Source organism: Triturus cristatus, chromosome 7 (genome assembly GCF_964204655.1).
Source record: "Triturus cristatus chromosome 7, aTriCri1.1, whole genome shotgun sequence".
NCBI lineage: Eukaryota > Metazoa > Chordata > Amphibia > Caudata > Salamandridae > Triturus > Triturus cristatus.
Window position 1 is genome coordinate 1,825,177,663 of NC_140590.1, and position 24,861 is coordinate 1,825,202,523.

A 24,861-nucleotide genomic window follows, 5' to 3' on the forward strand; every position below is an offset into this window, starting at 1 on the left:
ATGTCCTTGGGTCCAACCACCCCTCTTGTTACTTCCAGTAAGTCCCACACAGTAGGATTTCTAAGACGTCTTCAGAGGCCACACCCACTTTCTCCACCACTCTGCATACTTGCCTTGTGGCAGACTACGGGATGGGGGATGAAGTCCACTTTAATATTGAGGAACTTTGGGGGCCAATAAGCCCTCCTGGTACCTCCTGTAAGTCCTATGCAGCGGAATTCCTGAGCGCTGGTCGGAGGCCCAGCACTCTTTCTCTACCACTCTGCAAACATGACTACTAGATAAAGAAGCATCTTTCTGCATCTCTGACTTAGATGTAGTTTTAATCCTCCTGCCCTATTAGCATTTAAAAAACCTTTGAAATTCACTGGAAAAACCATAGATTTCAGGGAAGTAATGGTTAGAAATTAGCATTTAAAAAACCTTTGAAAATCACTGAAAAACCATAGGTTTCAGGGACGTTATAGTTAGAAATTAGCATTTCAAAAACCTTTGAAATTCACTGAAAAAAACAGAGGTTTTAGGGATGTTATAGTTAGAAATTAACATTTAAAAAACCTTGGAAATTCACTGAAATTCACTAAAAAAAACCAGTAATGTCACTGACCATGTCAGGAATTATATAATATATGACGTCATCAGCAGTTCATTGTGGGGACGCGAGTTGTGGTTAGCTCAACTAATTACAACGGACACGTTTCTCTGGGTTTGTATGAGAGAAATGTCCAGCTATAACGTCCCTGAAACCTGTACTTTTTTTGTGAATAGACATATATATATATATATATATATATATATATATATATATATATATTTTAAAAATGTGATTAAGAGCTAGCAGGCTCAAAACGCGTTATGTTAAGAACTTTCTGCAAATTAAAGAAGATTTGAAGCTACTCACTGGCTGATGTGTTTGATTGATCCTTGGATGCAAGTCTTTTTTCTTTTGGAATATATATTACCTACTGGCGGTCGCCAGTAGGTAGATATAGTTAGGACCTATTTTCCATAGGAAATCCGCAACATTCTATTTGGAATACCTTTGGCGCCGATTGTCGAATCGTCGCAAAACTTTCCAAACTTTTAGCCAGCTCTGGTCCGCTCCGATCCTGAAAGTTTCACTGTTATTCGTCAAGCTGGGGTCGAGAAAAAAGGGGGTTCCCAAAAAACATTTTCCCCATGCAATTTCTCATAGGACCTTTAGCCGCAGCTACAGCCCGAACTGCTGAACAGAATTACACCAAATTTGGCAAAGAGGTAGTCCTTAGTTCAGACTCATGCCTTTTGCTTAAATGGTGCAAATCCATTTAGTAGTTCCTGAGAAAATGATGTTTAAAAGTACATATATATCTATGGCCTCGGAGGGTCCGCGTACCCTAAGCGCACCCTGCCGTGCACGAGCTGTATTCTAATTGGCTGTCAACACTCCAAATCCGAGGCACAAGAAATCAGCAAAAGCAATGAGAAAAACGCAAAAAGGGGGCAGGGTAGAACCACCCTGATCCCCTAGGCCTGCTCAGGGGGTCCCACAGGGACCCCCCGGGCCAAAGAAAGCATTTTTAAAAAAAAAAATCGGTGAGATTCGCGCACCCAGCGCGAATTTTGGACGAAAAAAAAAAAATGAAGCGCGGGCTCAACTTCAACATTCTCTTCCTTCCACAGTTTGCTTTAACAAAACGAAGGATAGTTTTTACAACTGGACATTCTTAATTACATACAGTAATTCACTTACTGTTTCTAACAAACATTTCCGTGTTTGACAAACTAACACCCCTTTCAAGCTGACTGCCATAAAATAAATATGTCATGTATATTGTCTTATATCGCCATTTCGGAACTATGTTTACACTTAAATCCCACTTAGCTTTCAGCCTCATGGTTTATGATGTCATCAGAACTCCTCGACAATTTAGGACCATACAAACAGGTTGGGGAGGGCAGATAAGTGGGGTGTGTTCGGATGCGCGCGTAGGTGTTGCACAGAGACACATGTGGATGTAAGGTACCAGAGCACGCTGGCACAGAGATGCCTGACACACCCAAAGAGCACACCGTGGGGTCTGTGTGATGCACCCTGCGTGCTTCACAGAGGTACTAGAGCACTGGCAGCGAGGTGCCTGGCACACCGGAGTGCAACAATGAGCAGGATAAGGAATTAAACGCACAGCATGTGCATGCATTATGTGTAACCAGATAACACTGTGATTTTGGTTAATTGACAATGACTCGACTGCTGCTTCTTCATCGCTGGCATCACCGTCCGCCATGCGTCGGAACTTATATTAACATTTAACACGAAGACTTTCGGTGCATCCTTCTCTGAGGGTCGGGTGTCTCCAGGGCTGCTGAGCGTGTGAGGGGCAGGGAGGAAACCTCATGTGGTGCCTGTGTAACCTGTGTCACTGTGGGAGCAGGCTTTCTAGGCCGTCCCCGAGGTCAGTCTGACACAAGGGGTGTGCATTAAACGTGAATACCACCCGTGTGTCTTTTTCTGAGGGAAAGTTATCTATGGCTGGGGGTGTTCTTGAGTAGCTGTGTGCCCTGTGCCTCACCCATGGGGGTCGGGGCAGCAGGGCATCTCCAGGGGACCAAGCACGCCAGGGACAGGGAGGTGAGCTCTTGGGGTCACGGTGCCTGTGCGACTTGTGCCTCTGGGAGTCCCTGTGAAGGCTTTCCTGCTAGGCAGTCACTGAGGCGAGAAGCCACCCTGGCACAAGAAGTGTGCATTAAACATGAACACTTCCAGTGCATCCTTTTCTGAGGGAAGACAGTCCTTGTGCAATGTAACTAGGGCTTGTATAATGCGCTCCAATACCTTCGGGTAGAGTTTGCGCGATATATATAAATCTGCAAAAAACGCATGTCCCAAGTAGGGCTGAGCAGCTTCCCCCGCTGCTCACAACAGCATGAAGGACCTCAAGGAGCCGCTGGAGCTGCCCTGATAGCTCTTCGGCCGTTGATTGAATTTTACAAACACCAGACAAGATTGTGCGTCAAACCTGGGCTGTCTGTGGCAGCACCTTTCCGTCCAACTTACAAAAAGACAGGCACAATGGAGGAAAGCAATGCTATCAATGCTCTTCATCTCTACAACCAGGAAAACTCCACACGGTCTCAAACTGCTTGTAGAGCAGCAGTCACCATCACCATCTACAACAATGGTATAGTCCTAATTCAGTCCTTAGATTACTACCTTAAATTATTTGAAGAATTCTTCCCTATCATCATGAAAACTGCATCTAATTCGTCTAACTCTCCAGGTCTTCCCAATGCTCTAACTCACCTCTGTTACATGGTAGGTCAGATTCCAGAGCTCTTCATACCAGTTTGCAATATCCACCCAGAATCTTTACTTCAGAGTTTCACAACCAAGCTACCCCAACCACACCTTTAACACCCCATCTGCCTAAAACATGGTCTCCTCCTTTGCAGATCCTCCATTAACACCTAATAATTTACCATTTTCACCACATCTCCCCCCTCCTAATGTCGATTTTTCTCCTACCCCCATTCCACCCTACCTAATTCCTTCTCACCCACTACATCAGCTCCCTAAACCCATTGATATCTCTCCCTTGCCCCCTGCTCACCAATGTAAGACCCATCATGCCGGCCCATTCCACACAAGATTACTAAAAACCTGCATGATCTCAACGCTGACCTACATAGACGCAGTCACTACACAACAATCATTAACAATTATCTGTTTTCCAATAGGAACCTCAGATTGAATACTCTCACTAATGACCAACCCTACTACAACCCTGTGTCATCTCCAACTCCACTCCCATCCAGCCTGACCTTTCCCATCACTTCGTACAGCCACTGAAAGTGTACAACTAGACCCATCCCAATTCATCCAAATGACTGATTAGACGTAACGCCAATATATCTGACATAGATATCCAATCTCTCCACTTATCGTATAACTCTCCTCACCCTGACAACATTGTTAGGCAGGGAAAAATCTGATTTATCCCGGTGAACCCTCATAGAGCTCCCAGTCTAAACTGTGGAGCGGTCAACAAGCACAACCTCAGGTGAGGTACCCTCACACAGACTGACACACAACACCTCACTTGAAATGCATGTCAATCAACTGCAGATCAGCTTCAAGACAATCTGGTGATATTGTGGACTTGATCCTCACACATGATCTTGATCTTATTCGAACCAAAACCTGACTAAATGACTTCTCTGCTCCTATCCTGGACATACTAGTCCCTCCCAACTATGGCATTTCCAGATTGGACAGACCCTTTAGACTGGGTGGTGGCATTGCTTGCATTCACAGACTCAACCTGTCAATAAAATACACACTAACACCTGCTCTATCCACTTGCAAATACCTATGCCTCAATATTTGCAACAACAAACCACTTCGCAAACTACACACAATCTAACACCCTCCTGAAGACAATTAGGTTTTCGCAGAACAGATCATGGAAATCATTGTAACTAGCAATAGACATCAGCGTACTCAAATCTTCCTCTGAGACTTCAACCACCACTGGAATGACCAAAATGATTCTGCAGTTAACAGCTTCAAAACCTTCCTTACTGACCTTAACCTGACTCAATTCTGTGGCAGTCCCGCACATAACAAAGAATCAACCCTAGGACATATCATTACGAAGCCCATTCAATTCAGTTGGAATCTATCCTCCCCAGTGATTGGACCAACCACCACTGCATCACATTCTTGACCACCCAAGTAGTGACAACCAACACAGCTCAACCAACAAAACCTAAGCTCTGGAAACATGAACAACATCATCAACCACAATGAACTATCCTCTATCTGCCACTAAATCCTTCCTCTCCTGGCGAGATGGCAGATGTACATGATCTTACAAATCACTACACTCCTCAATTGAGACTATCCTTGAACCGATCGCTCCACGTCAGCTAAAAAAGAGTATCTACAATAGACTCCAAACTTTGGTATAATCGTTGCCTTAACACAGAAATGTGCAGCCTTTGAACACCTCAAACACCTGAGATCATTCAGAAACAGATATTACAAAAGCATCAGAAATGCAAAAGATAATTTCTTCAGAAACCAGCTGGATCAAGCCAGTAACTGCCCCAAAAAACAATTTGAGCTCATATAAGCTCAATAAGAGCTCATAAAAGGACAATGGATCTAGTCCACTGCCAAACTGTGAGAAATTCACCACCTTCTTTCTTCAGAAGATGAAAAACATGAAAAAGGACCTGCAGACCTCCTTGGAACAAGCACCTCTCTACCTCAACCCAGACAACTGATCCCCGTGTCTCTCTGGGCTCTTCCCCAAAAACAACGCATCTTGAATCTCTTTCAAAACCTTTGAGGAAAGTGACATCCATAAGATTATCACATCACTGAAACCCTCAAACCACGTCAAAGACCGTCTACCTCCCAATTACTTCAAGGAACTCATATCCTCGGAACTCCCACTATGGATCAAGATTACTAATGCCTCCCTCCTTCAAGGCTCTATCACAGACTGTCTTAAATCTGGTCAGGTTTCCCCAATCCTAAGGAAACCTAAAGCAGATCAAACTGATTTAAACAACTTCCGAATATTCCTACCCTGGCAATGCTCCTTGATTAATGTTTGCACATCCAACTCTGCAACCACATTGAACAATTCCGACTATTAGACCTATTTCAATCTGGCTTTCAACCAGGTCACAGCAGCACTGAATCAGCTATGAAACCCATATGGACGATGCACTAAACATGCTGGATCAGGACCAATCATGTCTCCTAATCTTCTTGGACCTCTGATTGTCTTTTGATACGGTCAAGCATGACAACCTACTAGACCTCTTGGAACACCGCATGGGGCTATCGGGAACAGTCCTTGACTGGTTTACCTCCTACCTCCATAACAGGACTCAAAGAATTAAGGTTAATCACTCACTATCACAGACCATTCCGGTCACATTAGGTGTCCCTCAGGGCTCCTCACTCTCACCCACTCTTTGTAAACCTGTTCATGGTGCCTCTAATTGTAATTCTGAGTTCATCCAACATCTACTACCATATGTACGCTGACGATACCCAATTATACTTGAAGGTCTCCTCCCCAGAAGACATCAGTGCCCTCAACACAACTCTACAGATCTCAGAATTGGCTAGTATCCAATCACCTCATACTAAACACTCCAAGAAACAAATTCCTCCTAATCTCCCTACCCTACCAGTCACCTGTCATAGAAGATTGGTTGAAACACCTTACAGCCCTCAACAGCATTCTTCAGGTCATTGACTCAGCGAGATCACTGGGACTAATTCTCAACAAGAATCTCAACCTGCAGAAACAGATCAGTGCTGCCACCAAAGGAGTGAATCACCAAATGAACATTCTAAGAAAACTGAAATCCTTCCTCCACCCCAGTGTCTTTATTTCAAGTATGCAGTGCAAGCCTTATTGATTCCTAAATTGGACTATGGAAGTGCTACCCTCTCTGGATTACCGAGATCCAAACTGGCACCACTAAGGGCCTCGCTAAACGTTGCTGCATGACTCATCACCAGCTCAAAAATAGACAACTACATTACCCCTGATCTGAAATCACTCAACTAGCTCCCATACGAAGCCAAAATTCAGCTAAAGATTGCCTGCATGACACATAAAGCCCTCCACTTCATAAACCTCCAGGTATCTTGCTCAAAAGCTTGTACTTCCTGGCAGCTCCAAATCCTCCAGAAGCTCCAACACCCTTCTTTTGAAACCACGTTCTTTTGAAACCACGGAGATTCCTCAAGAAGAAAACTCACAACTGATCCTTCTTTAGGATGGCCGAAAATTTGGAACACCTTGCCCCCTGAAGTCAGAATGAATCCCTCAACTATTTCCTTCATGAAAGATGTCAAAGTACTCCTTATAAACAGATTCCTTCCCTAGATTCTAGGATACACTTCTTCCCTCAACCACACTCTAGACTACTTTCAACGACGACCTCTTGGTTTTCAACTTATGCATCCCAGACTCTACCCTCCCATTTTTGCCTATTCCTGTAGTTTTTAGCTAACATTATTTTTGGCATTTATTGATGTGTACCCTCTACTCCACGAACCTTGTATAGCATTGTCTCCCTTCCCTGGTTGACATGTATACAATGATATAGACTTTCTTGCTATTACCCTGCTGCTCTCTGTAAATCTGTAAATCACTATGTTCGTGCTATAAATAAATATATATATTTTCATCAAAGAAAGAAAGGTTACAGGGACGTTATAGTTAAGAAATAGAATTTTAAAAAACGTAGAAATTCACAGAAAAAGCAAAAGGTGACAGTGACATTACAATTAGGATCAGATTTTACTTGTACAATACCAGTGAAATTCAACAGTTACAGTTAGCTGAGCTAACTATCAGTGATGATATCATCCAGTGAGTGTGAGTGTTTTAATGATAAAATGATATACCAAGATAATACAAAAGTTAAAATAGTATACTTTGTGTACTACTAATGAGTGATACTGTTTCTAACATATATTATGTGTGCGGCTGTGTGACAGTGTATATCTCTATGTGAGTGAGTGTTTGTGCCAGTAAGGGTGTGTGATTGCCTGAATGGGTGTATCTTTTTGAGTAGTTTTAAAACAAAAAAAGTAACAAAGAGACTTGTTATGACATATGAAATGTGATTCTGGGACAAAAGCAATTACATACCTGAAAATGAGACTATTTCTGGGTGTTATAAGAGATATAATCTGGGGTGTTATACCTTTATAGCAACTGTGCAAGGATGATACAGTTCAATGTTTTATTTTATTCAGTTGTCTGATGATATTACAATAAGTATTTCTGTTAATACAATCACATACTCTGATTTGAATTCACTTTAGGAAATTAACTTGTAAATTGAGAAATTGGTTAACCAATTAATTCTAAAAGAATGTGGTGGTCCCAATAAGGACAAAATCATAATTGTCTCTTGTGAAAACGTACCTAGGGAAATCGATTTACAAATGTTGAGTAGGATAGAGTCATCAGAGGTCGGTGGTAAATGAGATCTTATCTGGCATTTTGAATATTAATTTAATTTTTATGAGCAGTGGGACAATGATGTAATTAAAAGATGAGGAGGAAACGCTGTGCTAATAGGGATGAAAGCGACAGACATTGATTTGCATCAACCAAATCAGTTCACTGAAATGATGCAATGTAATTTCTAGATGAAGAAAAGCAGGTCAACAGAAGAAGAAATGAAACAACAGAACTGTCAGACATCCAATGTCAGGATTCTACCAGGACGTTTACCTGCATCTTGGAGGGGTGTTAAGATGCAACCAGCCTTGTTAACTCTTCATGTGATCTCCATAGTCTCTGGAGTGATGGGAAACATGTTCATCTTCATTGTCAATTCAGCTCCTGTTACCTCATCCACTCCAGCCTTGCGGTCTCTAATCTTGGTTACCTAGGACTTTTGTTTGCCACCATTTATTATAACATTTTCTCTTCCAAAAAGTCATTCCATGAGGTATATTTCCATAAATGCTCTTTTTCACAACATTAGTCCTCCATTCCTGCAGCTTTTGTTTAACCACCTTGTTTTGTGTGTAGTGCCACTTGAAGATCGTGAATTTCACACACCCCCTTCTAGCTCAATTGGAACAAGATTCTTGCAGAACGTGCCTGGGCTGCTCCTGGCATCTGTTTTTGTTTCCTTGGCAAGATGTCTTCCATAAGCCTTTAATTCGGAGGTTCATGCAGCTACCAATGGGACATACAATAGTTCAATTATTGTACCCTCTGATGTCTTCTAAAATAATTCCTTGATAGGTAATTCAGAGAAGATACTTGCCAATATCAGATTGAATTTTCCATCAATGTAGTTTTGCTGTTTTCAATGTTCATCTTCTCAGCTGTATCAGTCCACATCACCCTCTGCAGGCATATGAAGAAAATGGGAGAGAATGACAAGAGCTACAGAAACCCTCGCCTGGATGTCCACTTAAGTGCTCTAAAACAGTGACCTCTCTCATCATCCTCTATACATCATTGTTTTTGAACCAATGTGCCAAGGTTTTAGAAATCTTCCTGGTTAACAGCCCATGGCACCATATGTATGTCCTCATGGTCACCTACGCCCCTGCCCTGCGTTTATTCATCTTAATTTTTGGGCTCAATAAACTGTAAAAGACACTGCTCCTGATCATTGTGTTAGCTGCCTGTTCTCTCAGACGAAGTACCTGACATTATCAATATGCTATTTCTAACTCTTTTTCATAAGGTGTAGCATCAATACTGTGCTTGCTCTCTTCACACATTGGATCTATCTCACTTTAAGGGTTTTGTCTCCTGCCCCTGCTCCAAATTCACGCCAAATAAACATAAGAAGATTGGAGATAAGTCAAATGTGCCTCTTGTTTCTTCAACGTCAATTCATTCATCCTCTTCTGTTTGTTTTATTGGAGAATTGTTTTAACTAGAGCAGAAGTGTTTAGAAGGAAACACCCATGCCAAACTATCAGGATAATCACTTGATTTATTCTGAGAAGATTTATCTTATGTGGATACCTTGAAAATCTGCCATGGATTGGTTCGTCCTGGACCTAAGTTTGACATCAGTGTAAGCTCATAATCAATTGTAAGCCAATTCTTTTCATACTTAGTCCATAGTTAAGGGTCCACCCATCTTTACGCTGTTTATAAGAGGAGTAATAGCTCAACCTCTCCACACAGACCCTCCAAACTGCTTCAAGATATCATTGGATTTAATCTACAGTAAGGCATTAGGAAATTTTATAAATGTGATTGATTCCCCCAGGAACCTCAGTGCGTATTCTTGTACATCGGTATGCACGGATGGCCATGCACAGGCATAGGTGTCAACATTGCCAAGTGTGTGATTAGACTTTGAGACAAATGCAGGTATCTTTAGTAGTGTGCAAGGTAGGACTCTAGGCAGAGAGTAGGAAATCAATGGTGTAGACTGTGTCTATGATGGCGTATGAAGTTCATTTACTTGTTCATAGTTTCGTTAAGAATGTTTTTGAATAAGAAAAGCTGTTTCTTGGCTGGAGTTAGCGGTATTTGTTCAGAGAATCTGGAGAACAAGCGAGGTGGCTCAATGGACAGTCTAGTCATAGTTTGTGGGTTTGAAATGTAAGGTTTGTATGGATGCTCAAACATAGACCAGAGAGTTGCATTTAGTGCAAATTGAAAGGTGTCAAGTTGATTGATACTTGCAGTCTCCAGCAATTTGAAGAAAGCTTTCTTATTGCTGATGGTAGAAGCATGTATGGAGAGTTTGAGGTCGCTCATGAAGATGGCTTTTGCAATGCTGAATGAGGATGGAGAAACCTGTGTTGTAGGTACAGCTGTGGTTAGTCTTTCTCTCCTCCTCCTTAAGTGCTCCCAATCCCAGAGAGGTCTCCTGGTACTCCCTGTTATAAATTTTAGAGCATCGGTAATTCCAAGTATTGTAATGATATGGCCTTTTCACCTGTTATCATAGAGTAATAATGTGTTCTATCATTAGGTGCTGCTCTTCTTCCTAAAACCCTGCAGTGGTCTACCTTGAATAGATGAGTGCCTTACTACCCCTGGCTGTACCTAAGTGTGAAGGAGCGATATGAGCTAGGTTTGCTTATTTTCTCTCTCTCTCTGCTAAATCCATTTCTGCTGAGGAGAATGTGTCTTCAGTATTAAGATCATTGCCCTTGCATACTTCTTGTCTTTAGTTTGAGGACTGGCGGACTGATATCTCAGGTCTCAGGAAATTTGGAGACCTCCTCCCCACCCCCCTTGCTGAGCATGAAAGTAGGAGTAACACAGGGCGCGATTCTTGGCCCTACCCTTTTCAACTTGTATATGTCTCCTCTGGGCACCCTTAGTTGAGGACGTCGGCGCAAAGATTATATCCTACACAGATGGTACTCAGCTAATTTTCACTTGTGAAAAAGGTGCTGACTTTGACTGAGACAATATTAGATCCTGCCTTATTAAGGTGTTCAACTGGCTCAAAGTGAACCAATTGACATGCAATCCAGATAAATCTGAGATCGTTTTCTTTGGCCTACTGGTAGTGAATGAGTGGAGTACATGGTGGCCAGAGGAATTGTCTCCCCCCCTCTGCCCAATCTACGGTTACAAATCTGGGTATCTGCATTGATAGAGCCCTCTCCATGGAGCCACAGGTCCAAACTTTGATGGGTTCTTGTTTCGGCAAATTGTGCTTGCTAAAAGAATTATTCCACTCCTGCCATTAGATACCAGAACAACAGTAGTCCAGGCACTGGTAATGTCTAGACAAGACTATGCAAATAGCTTGTTCATGGGTGTACCCGACTATCTCATCCAGTGCCTGCAAGTAGTCGAAAATGCAGCGGCAAGGGTAATGCTTAGTCCCAAATCGAGATCCTATATGACTCCCATCCTCAAGTCTCCACATTGGCTGAGAATGAAGGAAAGGATCAAGTTTAAAGCACTAATGATACTTTTCAAAGCCCTTCATGGCACGGGAGCCAGTTACCTTAATCAACCACTATACTCTAACAGCCCCTTCCTCCAATCTGGTCTGCATTCCGAAGGTACAATTGGCCCGCATGGGGGTTAGGACTTTTGGATTCTTAGGTGCTCAGGCATGGAACAAACTGCCTGCAATGTTGAGAGCCACTACTGATTTAGAAATCTTCAGGAAAAACCTTAAAACATAGCATTTCAAAAATGAGTCTGCCTCTGTTCCATCAGTGCCGGGACACTCTTGTTGAGTAGCTGCGCGCTATATTAAATTCCGATCATTCAACAGTAAAACTGCCACTCTCCCACCATTGACTCAAGAATTGTGATGCCATTCAGATAGCAGGCCACTGAAAGTGGGAAGCATTAGGAGGCAATGTCAAGGAGCTGAATAGCAGCTGCTGGTGGAGCATTCACTGCTACAATGGACTGATGATGACCACGGTGCCTCCTCTTGCTTTGTTTGGTCAATAGATATCCTGGATGGCATAGTGCTAAGAATATACATTTTAGTGAGAAATGTTTAATTAAGGTAGTCTATGTTAATAGTGACAGCAGTATGGTGAATTGCAGGTTGGTGGTTGATAGACAATGTGCACTGTATACTCATATATATTTTTTTATTTTACCTTTTGTGAACTTGGCCAGAGAGCATTGGAATGTTATATAGGAGAATCAGATTTTTTATTTTTTTTTATTTTAGGCATACGATGTTAGGATGATTTAGCTACAATCACAGAATATTGAGCGGAAACCTGGATTGGAACTTGGGGCTAATTATGATGGTGGCGGAAATGCCACCGCCGGGCCGGCGGTGAGGGCCGCCGGCCATGCGGACTCCGATTCACCCACCGCCATGTTATGATGGCGGTGGGATTCAGACCGCAAAAGCAGCGGAGGCAAATCCCGTCTGCCACGGAACCGCCACAGGCAATCATTATTATTGCCCAGCAGAGCGGTCTGCATCCACAAAATGATGGCAGTGCCTAGCAATCACCGTCCGCCAAATTATGATGTGGTCTCCAGCCAGCCTTTCAGAAAAATTCACTGTAGACAGGGCCCTGCCCCTCCCTCTCTCTGATAGGCCGCTACCTTGACGAGCCCCCAGGGATCCATCGAGCGTCTGCACCACGCAATGCATGCGTGTCAGTCACTCGGGTACTGTTAGCCTTAGCCCCGACTGCTCTGGTTCATTCGTGAGCGTTACAGCCAACAGAAGGAGGTAATCTGCGCCACATTAGCGATCAAATCACATTCATCACCGTAGCCCGCACGGACACCTCTAAGCGCGCATTAATGCGAAATTCTTCGTCTTTTTCGACTCATTTACAACGCTTATCCTCACTGCCCAAAACGTAGTAGATCGCTTACTATATCCTCGCTCGCATGGATATTTAGCGCACCTTTCACTTTTCTAATACCGGCAGTGAACAGATCGCAACCAACATGACAGCCCGTACGGGTTTCCCAACGTGATAATTTCCCCCTTTTTTTTAACGTTAAACCATTTTTACCGATTTCCTTTTTCACTACAAAGACCGAGCAGTCTGTAAATCCTGTTACTGCGACACAGTCAATATTCATTAGCCATCACGCACATACTGCGTCCCTCATTTTGAATGAGTGTCATTGCATCAACCACTGCCCATGCTGTGTCCATGCTTCACTTAAGACAACGCGCATTCTAGTGATTAGACTTGATTCTGTCTATTCACCACCAATGGACTCTGTCTCCTTCCACCATTAGATCCTGATATTGACTAAACCTTTGCTGTGGGAGAATCATTACCCCACTAGCCATCTCTGCTCTAAATTCTTGGAGCCACTCGAGAGCCCACGAGGGAACGAACGTTCATCGTCCTTCCCCACACAAGTAGGTGAAAGTCTCTTCACTTCTATTAGCATTCACCTCTTATTCACACATTGCCACTACACTGACCCCACTCATCTAAATTATCTATATGTGCTCTTCCTAGCCTGATCCTGACGAAGATCTCAACATGAGGAACAAATCACCATCATAGACTAGGGGTCGAAACGTAGATAATCTTCCACCTCTCCGCAAGCTCAAAGAACGGAATAGTTGAAACAATATGTATTTTTGAGCTATGTTTAAACATGGGAACAACTGACCTATGTTAGGTCGGAAAGGTCCAGTTCTTTGTAACAACAATTGTATATATGTCACTATACCTTTACCCTGTCCCTCACTCACTGATTCACTACCATTGACCCTACCCTTCCTCCTCTTCACAATAAGAGCACTGTAAATACTGAATACACTACCATTATTTCGAGCAACCGTAATGCCAATCATTAATGCTTTGATGTTATATTGCATTTAATGCCTGCATACTCGATGGAATTAAATTCAGTTTTTTTAATCATATTGAGGTTGTAAGCGGTGAATGCTTTTCCAGTATATGTGTTTTACAAATAATACTACCACGACGACCTTCAGAACATATTGCAAGTTGGAACTTTGGGCCTGATTTAGATCCAGGTGTATGGTTCACTCCATCACAACCATGACGGATATCTTGTCCACCGAAAGATAAATACCATTATAGCCTATGGGATTTAAATTGCAGCGGACAGGATATCTGTCACAGTTGTGACATAGTAACCCATCCACCAAGATCATAATCAGACCTTTGGGGGCAGATTTACAAGCCCCTTGCGTCACTATTGCGTCACTTTTAACATTGGAAAAGTGACGCAAAAGTGGCGCAAGGAGCTTGTAAATCTCATATTCGTAGCTAATGCTGCCACACAGATTCTAAACTCCAAATTACAAAACAAACTATTTATTTGAGACCTGTTTAGGGGTCAAGACCCACTCAAAATGTTTACTACCTTTACATTTCTGCTTACAGCTAGGTCAGAGCAGAAAATATTCCCAGGCACACCATAACCTGTGTCACCTCTCTTAGACCAGTGCTACTCAGGTGAAGAGGGTTTCTGGAGTCCTCGGCCCAGGAGTGTCCAGGCTCTGGTGTTTCTCGCTTTAGTATCACATATGGTACAATTACAATCTGATGTCTAGGATACTGTCATCAGGACCCAGCTGGCTTCTCAAGTATTAAATTCCATAAGGATGGAGCAGTCATGTGATAGAAGGATGAAAGACTTGATCCATGCTTGCTGAGCAAAAGCAACAGACACTAATATTTGCCTGAACCGAATGACTGCAAAAAGGACAACAAAAGCAGAAATGCAGACAAGGGAACTGCCAGGCACACACCATGAGGATTTTACCAACTAAATAAATTGCATTTTGGGAAAGGGATCAACATGAAACCAACATGTAACCAGCCCTGTTTGCCTTTCATGTGATCTCCTTAGTGACTGGCATGATAGAAAACATGTTCATCTTCATTGTCAATTGACTGCTCAAAGCAGTAGTGACATCAGCTGCAGCGACCACATCCTCTCCAGCCTCGCGCCTCTAATCTTCATCACCTGGGACTTTTCATTTGCAATCACCAAACATGACCTTTTCTCATTTATAACATTGTTCCGCAATTGTTGCAACTTCAGTGTGTACTTCGGAAGGAAAACCCTGAACTTGACCCCACCCTCCATACATCAGTTGTATATATATATATATATATAAATATATATATATATATATATATATATATATATGTTTTTTTTGGTTTTTTTTAAAATAAAATCCTTAAAGGAGGATTTTCCTTTTTTTTAAAAAAAAAAACCTTCCCGCCATGGAAGTTTCTACCCAAGGTGAGGGAGTCATTGAGCCCCTTTCCGTGACCCGTACCGCCGGGTTTGTGTTGGCAATTACAGATATTGAATATGGCTTTATGTCCAACCATCGTAACTAGGTGGACGTATACACAGCCAAACCTCAGGTGGCCCCTTACTCCGTCAGGCAATCAGACAAGTTTCCCCATGGTGGAAGAGGAGAAGTGTCCACCGTCGTCAATCTGTGGTCCGCCCAAATGTAAATTTAGCGGGCAGAAAACTATGCTGCCGGGGAGCAATGTAGTCCCCTCTGCGTCAGCATATAAATAAGGCCTTATGTTCTTTAGGGATTTTAATCTTTGTGGTTTTTGGGTGTAAAGTGTTTTGTTTGAGGTGGGATGTTTTGACAGGGATTCTCTTTGGGGGCTTTTCCTTTTTCTGTAAGGAGGTAGATGTGTGGTGTTTTGATTCTACTCTCTTCCTTTACTTTCAGCTGGTCTTCACTCCACAAGGAAGGTTCCATGAGTGGTTGTCACTGATTGCTGTTGGTGTTTGAAGTGAAATAAACAGTGACAGGCATTCATGTCCTGTGTGTGCTCTCTTTTTCTACAAATTCTCATCGATCTTCTCTTAAAGGATATTTTACACTGGGTCATTGGTAGAATAAACTGCAGAGTCCGAATCGCAATAAATAATAGACCAGACGGGGCAAGAAAAAGGTTTGCATAATGATTATTAAATGTGGCATGATAAAAGTTTGAAACATACTAAATAAGGTTTTTACTGGTTTCTGTGAGATTCAGTGATAGACAGCCCGGCCTCAGTTCTGATTGGTGCGTTACTACTGAATCATTTGCAACTGGCCCAGTATTGCAACTTGGGCACAAGAAGCACGCACTTGGCAAGTAAATATGAACACTCTGTAAACTTCAAGGCCACCCTTGCCCTCAGAGCAGAGCTCTGGGATCAAAGCACGTTAAACTGGGAGAAACCTCTGTGGGCTGCATGATTGTCTAGTTTACTTGGGGAAAATGAGTCCAACCACACAAACTTTGCAGAAGCACAGTGCAGCACGCATGCAAAGTCGGAAAAGCACGGAGAACCGAAAACATTTCTCCTTTTATCGTCTGCTTTTCGGCAGAATAATTTTTTGGTGATATATCGTGTCTACTTATGTTTATAGATACAGTTTTGCATCCCAAAGCTTGGTAGGTTCCATGGGTATCCCCATGTACCAGCGATGTAATGCCCTCTTGGCGAAAGTGATGCAAAGCAGCGTTTCGGGTTGCTTTGCGCTACTTTTCCTTCCTAACAAACGCTAATACCAATTAGTGCTGGTTGGTTAATCCTCGTATAGGTTAAGCGCTGCGTTAGCATTGCAAAAGTAACTCTAACCAGACGCTAAGGTGCCAATTACGATCCTGTAAAAACCGGGTACGAACCGTCGGACGGAGGCTTTTTTCCGTCCGACTCGTATCCGGTTGTAAAACTTTACAAACATGCAAGTACGATTCGCACGGAAACACCATTTCCGTACGAGTCGTACAAAACACCGACCGACGAAAAGATACATACAAATGTGATCCGGGGAAAGCGCCGACGTGACGTCGGGACGCTCTCAGGCAGCGTTTCACGAACCAGGAAGTACGATTCGAACCGACAGCGGTCCGGACGGCAATATTTTTACGGCACCCAAAAAGTGCCGGAGAAGCGAAGTACGCCGCGATGCGAGTGGAATTGGGGGCCCGGTACGCGCCGTACCCCTCCCCAGCCCCCGTGAGTACGCGCCGACCCCCCGTGTACGTACGAGTCGTACCCCCCGTGTATGTATGGAGCGTACCCCCCGTGTATGTATGGAGCGTACCCCCGTGTATGTATGGAGCGTACCCCCCATGTATGTATGGAGCATACCCCCGTGTACGTACGAGTCGTACGCCCGTGTATGTACGGTGCGTACCCCCAGCACTACGCGCTGGGGGTATGCACCGTACATACACGGGGGTATGACTCGTACGTACACGGGGGTACGCTCCATACATACACGGGGGTACGCTCCATACATACACGGGGGGGTCGGCGCGTACATACGGGGGCTGGGGGGGTCGCGCTTACGTACACGGGGGCTGGGGGGTGTTGGGCGCGTATGCGGGCACATGTCTCCATGGTTGCTATGGGAGTTCGGTCCGTACGGTGCATTTTCCATACGGTTGTAACATCGGACGCACGGGACGGATCGTACTTGCGCGCTCGGACTTCACTTTTCACATTTGTAAGGTAAATCGTCCGGGGATGTGTCGGACACTTTTTCCGACCCGAGGACGTGTGGGGAATTATTCCCAATGCGATTCGTACGGACTTTTTCCCATGCGAATCGTACTTGGCAGTTTGTACGGCACTTGTACGATTCGTACGGTAAAAAGACCGGATACGAGTCGGACGGGGAAATTTTTTACAGGATCGTAATTGCCACCCAAATCTTTTGCGAATCTGTGCCTAAGTATTCGCAAACTGATGCTCAGTTACAAGGAGCCTGTAAAGAGATTTCTCATAAGAGGTGTCGACTGTAGGTCTTGAAGGGCCAGAGTCAGAGCCGATTTTCAGGAGAGTCACTTAAACTAAATACACCTTCAATCAGTCTAGATGGAAGCCATTGAATCCTGAAAATCTGGTCTGGATCCTGCCTTTCATGGCCTACATTGGACACCCTCTGGCTTACAAAAGTTCGATATAGAAACAAGTCTTGATACACAACTCTATGGAACACGTAATCTCTGCCTGCTACAACCGGCACACATCTGAATTTAATTAGGAGAGTCAAATGCATGAGTGCCTTGTTGCATCATACAGACAAAATGTAAGAGGCAGATGCCAAGAGACAGGGGTGCTCTGCTGGGAAAGAGAGGATAGATTAAAAATGTTCGAATTGGTAAATAGAGTTTGTTAAAAAAAATTAAAAAGTGAGCTCATTAGTGCTTCGTGATTCTTGCCGGTCTCCTGAGTCTGACTTCACAAGAACTCCAGGGGCCAGGAACAGCCTTAAAAGTCGCAAATATTCCCCTCTCAGCTCACAGCCTGTGCTCTGCTGGAATGGAAGCTGTGTGATCCTCAGCACCTCGGGGAAGAAGGGTGGGGCCCTTCCTCCTGTGCTGTGCTCTCCACCAGCCTGCCAGCTCATCTTGCCTCTTCTTCATTCGATGCACTCCTTAATCCTGGGAAAATGACTTCATCTGCCTGTGCCTCAGTCCTACAACAACTGCGAGTGCTTAGAAACTTTAAACAGATGTATGAAGCGCTATATAAAGTGTAGCAGATTTACTTGATGTTGTAACTGAGGCAGCGGCATGGATATTGATTAACGTATAATGTAGGTCACTTAGAGATGTACTCTGATCCCAATCTTTGTAAGACTGGAAGAAAGTGGAGTCCTTCGATTTAAGGTAAAAAAATATATCTTACCTCGATCCCTCTTTGACCGAGAAGAGGGCTGAGGGCACCAGGTATTTGTGGATCCTTTCATTTCAATATTCTATATACATTTTTTAACAATTAATATTGCAAACCATATCTAAATAAATAATAAAATAGAAAAAAATACAAAAATAAAATACATGTATATATATAATTTTATTTTAATAAAAAAGCCATGGTGGTTCACAAAATTAAATTCATGCTTTTCGCTCTCCCATTGTCTCACTTTCCAATGTAGAAAACCATTGATTGCAAATTTAAATAAAACTGCACAATACAATACAATTAGACACCTTGCAAACTCACCTTAATTTCATATTTATTCAAGCGCCGAGTGATATACTTCATTGCATTTTCTAAATGCTTTTTTTATAAGACCAAAAACTCAGCGCCTTTGAACAAACCCTGCTATCTTCATCTTGTAGACAAAGTTGAACAGAATCAGAAAAAGTTTTTATAGTCTTTTCATTACTCAGATCCTTCCAAAAGTTGACTGCTTGTAATCTAAACCCAGGATCTCGGTCACCAGTGAGTGGAGCATCACCATATCTTTGGAGGTCCATGATTGAATAATGAACTTTCTATAGCTTTCCAGATTTTAGATTATGTAACCTACCCAAATTCATTAGGATAGGCCTGTTCCCAAAGTCTGAAGCCTTCATCAATGTAGGTTTCTACATTCACTACTCTATTTAAGCCATAATGCAACAGAAACAGCACTTTAAAGTTTAGTGATTGTCTCTTTGATGAACTTGCCCTCTCAATATCAAGAAAGTGAAGTTCTTCAGTGTCATTTTACTTTAAAAACAGCTCTCACTATCAAGTACAATCAATCTATAAATCTGTACTCTTGGACTCAATAATGGATTAGATAATAAAATAAAACGTTTGATTTTGTTAAGTCATCCGTAACCAAGTATATTGAACCGAAGAAAAGAAACAGAACTATGAGCACACAAATGTAATTTAACTGTATGTATCCCCTTTTTTATAGATTGATTGTACTTGATAGTGAGAGCTGTTTTTAAAGTGTTGGTCCTGAAGAAGGTGTTACGTATTACATATCACACCGAAACGCGTCGACAAGAGGACACAATTGCATTTGTCACTTCTATATCTCATTCTCATTTTTTATTTTTCTATTCTTATTTTTAATGTCTCATTTCATGTTTGATCTAACTATGTGCAATTATTGATTAGAACTGTTAACATAAATTATTGTGAATGATTATAACGGTTGTGTTTTTATATGAATGCTGTTTATAAAGATGTTTGTTGCAATATGTTAAACAGTCTTGGATACAATATTGTAATACAGTTTGAGATATAGGAATTTTTAATAAAAACAATATACCCTATCTCCGTGGTGCTATAGTCTTTAGACTTCTTGTCTTTGGTTCAGTATACATTGTACATGATTTTAACGTAGGAGTCTTTTGAATAAACCCAGAAGGGAAGTCTTTTAATTTTAAATACTTTACGTACCCGGTCCCTTTTGGTTAAACCTGGGAAACTCTCTTTTTGTATTTACACAAATTAGAGAGCCCTGCTCTGATACCCATATATCCATATATCCGTTACACAAATACTGTGCACGCTCCTTCAATCAAAAAAGCAAAAATGCTTATTTTTTATATGTAGAACCCTCACCCACCAGGAATAGGGCCTTATTAGCATTACAAATACCTGGCTGGCAGTTACTTATGATTTTATTGATACAGTCACAATGATTAAAACTGGGAAAGAAGAAGTGGGTAGCTCTTGGGGGTTTTACAATAATAACTTCCTCCTGAAAGCTGGTCAACATGTTCCTACTCCCCTGTGGCTTTCCTCAGGACCGAAGATATCCCTCCCTGGAGCCGCTCCTTTAATCTCGGTATGAATCATGCTCGAGGCCTTTGAGTCACTCATCTACAGATGCGGGCATGGGTGATGGTCATCATAGGCTCATGTAGTATGACTACAGGCTCGCCTCGCATCCGTGGACCTATGGAGCACTATTAAACGTTATTATATAACCCATGGAAGAATGACAGAAAATAGGTGACAAAAACATTTTGGGGGCAAGTATGGTGTGTGCATTCAACTTGTGTACAATTTGAGTGTTAGTAGGATGAGTCCCCCTCTGTTGTCCCTCCTGCTCCCTCTAATTTACAGAATGGTCCTCAGAATAGATCTTCCTGTTCTCAGGGGTATTTTGTCCACTCTGAACAGACCATTCCTCTATATTGACAATAAATCCTATGAGATGTTCATATTAGATGTTGATATGGGCACTGTTCAGTCTGTTTAATATAATAAAATGTCAAAGCTACAAAAAAAGGTGTGCGCTACTGAACTTCAACCCCAATAATATTGTGGTACAAGAATATCAAAAGGTGAGTGCATATCGGGAAGTATAGCATTACTATTCCTCACTCCACATCTATGCACCTTGAACATATTGATATACACCGCAGAGGTATAAATATGTGAATAGATAACTTTGACTGACTTGTCAATATGTTTTTAATATTTTGGCCATGATATTCTGTCTCACCAATAATGTGTGTTCGATATTCAGTGTACACACCATAAAACTATATGAACACATGGATTCAAATATGAAACAGTGCCACATTAGGCTCGCTGTATGTACATATGTAAACATGTCTGGGGTTGGCTGAAGGAACCCTGTTCCTGACATTAGTGTGAATGTAATCTATGTGTGCACATTTGGTTAAGGACAGAGGGTCCTAGTGGGGGCAGTCAGACCCTAGTCATTTTGTACACCTTTGTCACATCACTAATTAAGGACAGCAGCAGCTGAGGGGTTTGAGCTCAGTTCCGCCAGCTTTTCACTTGAAAACAGGCACAACAACATTAATAGCAGCAAACAGTAAACCGGGCACGAAAACACGTATTTTGTGCCCTTTTAGAGAAGCTGAGATGGATAAACAAGATGAGAGGACCAAGAAAAAAAAGAACGAGATAGAGGTAAGATCACATGAAGGTGTGGGTGCAAGAAGGTAAATAAAGAAGATAACAGCTAAATATGGCGAGAGGAGAAAAATGGAAATTGGAAAGGAGACACGCAGTATGAGTTAGAGTCTGAAGGGAGAGGGAGAAAAAGAGAGGGAGAGGAGGAGAATGATACAGAGATGCTCAGAAATGGAGACTAAGAGAAAGAGAGAGAGAAACTAAGGTCAAAGGGGGCTTAGAAAAAACAGCAGAGAGAAAAAGTAACGCCTTAGTCACCGGCAGAAGTCACTGGCCCTCATTACAAGTTGGATGTTAAATTCCGATTATTGTGGTAACTCCGGCTACTGCACATCATTATATTGCAATAAAAATTGAATCTTGTTGATACATTTCAGCGGGGCAAACGTGCCAATATTTAGTAGGAGAAAAAGAATTTGTGTACATGTGGACATGCAGATTTTTGTGCAGTAACCATCAAAATACAAGGGGGCAGATTTACAAGCCCCTTGCATCACTTTTGCGCCATTGTTGCATCACTTTTGTGAAGCAGCAGAGGCGTAAAAGTTGCGGCCAATTTACAACGGGACGCATCTAGGGAGATGCGTCACGTTGTAAAGCCCTTCATGACATTATACCAGCTTCAGGCATAATGTATGCAGGGTAAGCGTTGCCACGCAGGAAAGCCTAGTAAAAGTGACACAGAGAAATCTACAAGATTGCTGCTTGAAGCAGGCGTAAGGAGTGACGCAGTGTATTGAGAATAGGCCGCAACATGCATTGCTGGCATTGCGTTGTGCTTGCGACAAGACTCCAGCAAAGCGTGACTTTTCCTTCAACAGATGCGTCAGAATTTCTGACGCATCTGTCAATCCTTGCGCCAAGGTGCACCGTATTGTAAATACGGCGCATCCATGGTGACGCAAGGGTTTTGCATGGTAGCGCAGGGAAAGTGACGCATCTCTACAGATGCGTTACTTTCTTGTAAATCTGCCACAAGGTATTTCCATTTAATGCAGAAAACCTCCATTGAATGACATTCGTCCTGCAGCCCTTTTTGGGTAGAAACATTTCTTTAGTCAAATTCTGCCCTTGTTTTGGGGCGAGGTGCTCCTGCCATACTCTGAATTATATATTTTTTTTAGATAACATTTCTAATTCCTATATTTTGAGGTTGAGAGAAGTTTTTAATATTTTTTCATCTTCTGGACATGGACTTCATTACCAAGTTCGTTCTGTACCTTGCCTTTTGGTCAACATTTCATTTAAGCCAAAACTGATTTATGGCATATTGGGTTTGCGAACATGCTTTTCCCCAGGTTGTATTTTGGTCAAGTCAAATTGTATAGAATATACTGGAATCATACTAGGATTTTCAATTCACAAGTTGTCTTTCATTCCTTAAAAGACATGCAAATAGAAAGAACTTGCAAAACATACGGAATATAAAGCAGTGCCTTTCAAATGTATTGTTTTCCCTCAAAAAAGCAACTTGCTCTCGCCCTTCTTCTTCCGCCTCCACTCTCTCTCTTGCTGTCTATCATCATTAACCCTGCACAGATTTCTTTGTGTAAAGGCCAATAGTAGACTGAGAGCAGTGCTTTGAATAACACGGCAGCCATCTTGACTTTCGTGTCTACTGTCATTTGCTTCTCCATGAATGTAATCTACTCGGTGTAAAATGTAGCCAATGCATTTATTGTCTTCTATGGTGACATATGGGTTTTCACTGCCTGTATATATTCATCTGCAGGCAATAGCTATGCAGTATTATCTCTGCTGCTACTGATAGAATCAATTATAGGCCCCATTTCTCAGCTAGTGGACTATTACAACTTTCTAGTTTCTAGTTGCCCAGCAATTTGTAAACTCATAACTTGAACAGAACAGTATTGGTTACTATTTGTCCTTGCTCTTTTTCTTCTTCGTCTGTTGTGATATATGTATAATTGCTTGTTAAGATTCTTCTACTATGGAAACCTCAGGTACCTGTATCTGGAGTGAAGATTACTATGCTTTTCAAAAAAGTCAGAATAATAATGTTTTGTGTAATCAAACAAATCACCTGGGATTATTTTTAATTTTGACAGTGGAAATTACATTTGTAATAATTCCTTCCCATAAGATACCAATTTCGGTTGTCTCAATTATTCCTTGCCCAGGTATTGTGGGATCATTTGGGGAAATCCCTATATGTGAATTCTGACTGTGGGCATCCAAGACACCTGAAGGATTCTCCCTTGAAGTGAAGGAGTCACTTACCTGCATCAGCAGGCACTGCAACTAAGCTGACCAGTCTGCTGATCCTGGGCTCCCACAGACTCCGAAATGCTCAGCAACACAGGAAGTGGATCTCCACATCAATCAAGGCCTGCACTGTCCTCCCACCAAGTTAGAGACCAGTTTCCCTCGTCGGAGTTGCAGGAACCGAACCCCTGTGCACCCCATCGACTTGCCGTTACAAAGGCTTGTTGGCTTCCTTCCATCAAGGTCTTCGGGCTTCTAGTAGCACTCAACCTCAAGCATCTCCAGTTACCAGAATCTTTGATGACACTGCATTGCTTTCACCGTGGCCAATCTTCTTTGGTAAGCTGCTCAAGGTCCTCTTGTGAATCCAGTGCCTCTGGCCTGTTGGTTCGGTTGAGGGTCACCTTTGAATTCTTTGGGCTCCCCTGATTGCTCGGGACCCGCCCTGACTCCCCTGCTTGTGGTGAGTCTCCTGGACCTTGCTGGTCCCGAGATTGCACTTTTTTCAACTTCCACCTTGGTTGCAGTTGCCAAGGCTTGTTGGTGCTCCCACCGGACACCGACCCCTCAACTCACCTTTCAGACAGGATTTAGTGTATTAGGCCTGGGTGTGTACACTTGCCAGCAACCGAAAGTTTGCATGAGGGGCACATTTTGTGTCCCTATGCATAGTCTAGTTCAATCGAGTCCTGGTGTTGGAAGGAGACCTCAACTAGGCCTACCAGTGCAAGGGGTTCGCCCTTCTCTGCACAGAATCCTCAGATACTTAGAAGAAGTTGGCACAGAAACTGGAATAGAAAATACAAAGTTGAATAAACCTTCATGAAGTGGAACAACATTCACCCAGCACCCTGTGGTGCTGAATGAATGTAGCACACAGAGTAGAAGAACCATGGGTCTTTTATACCCACACAGGGGCTCAGAAAGAGGGCGGTTCAAGTATACATGAGAAGAGTTACATACATAGATGGTCATACAGAAATGCACAGTCAACAGTAAAGGAGGAGCTAGCAGTTGCTGA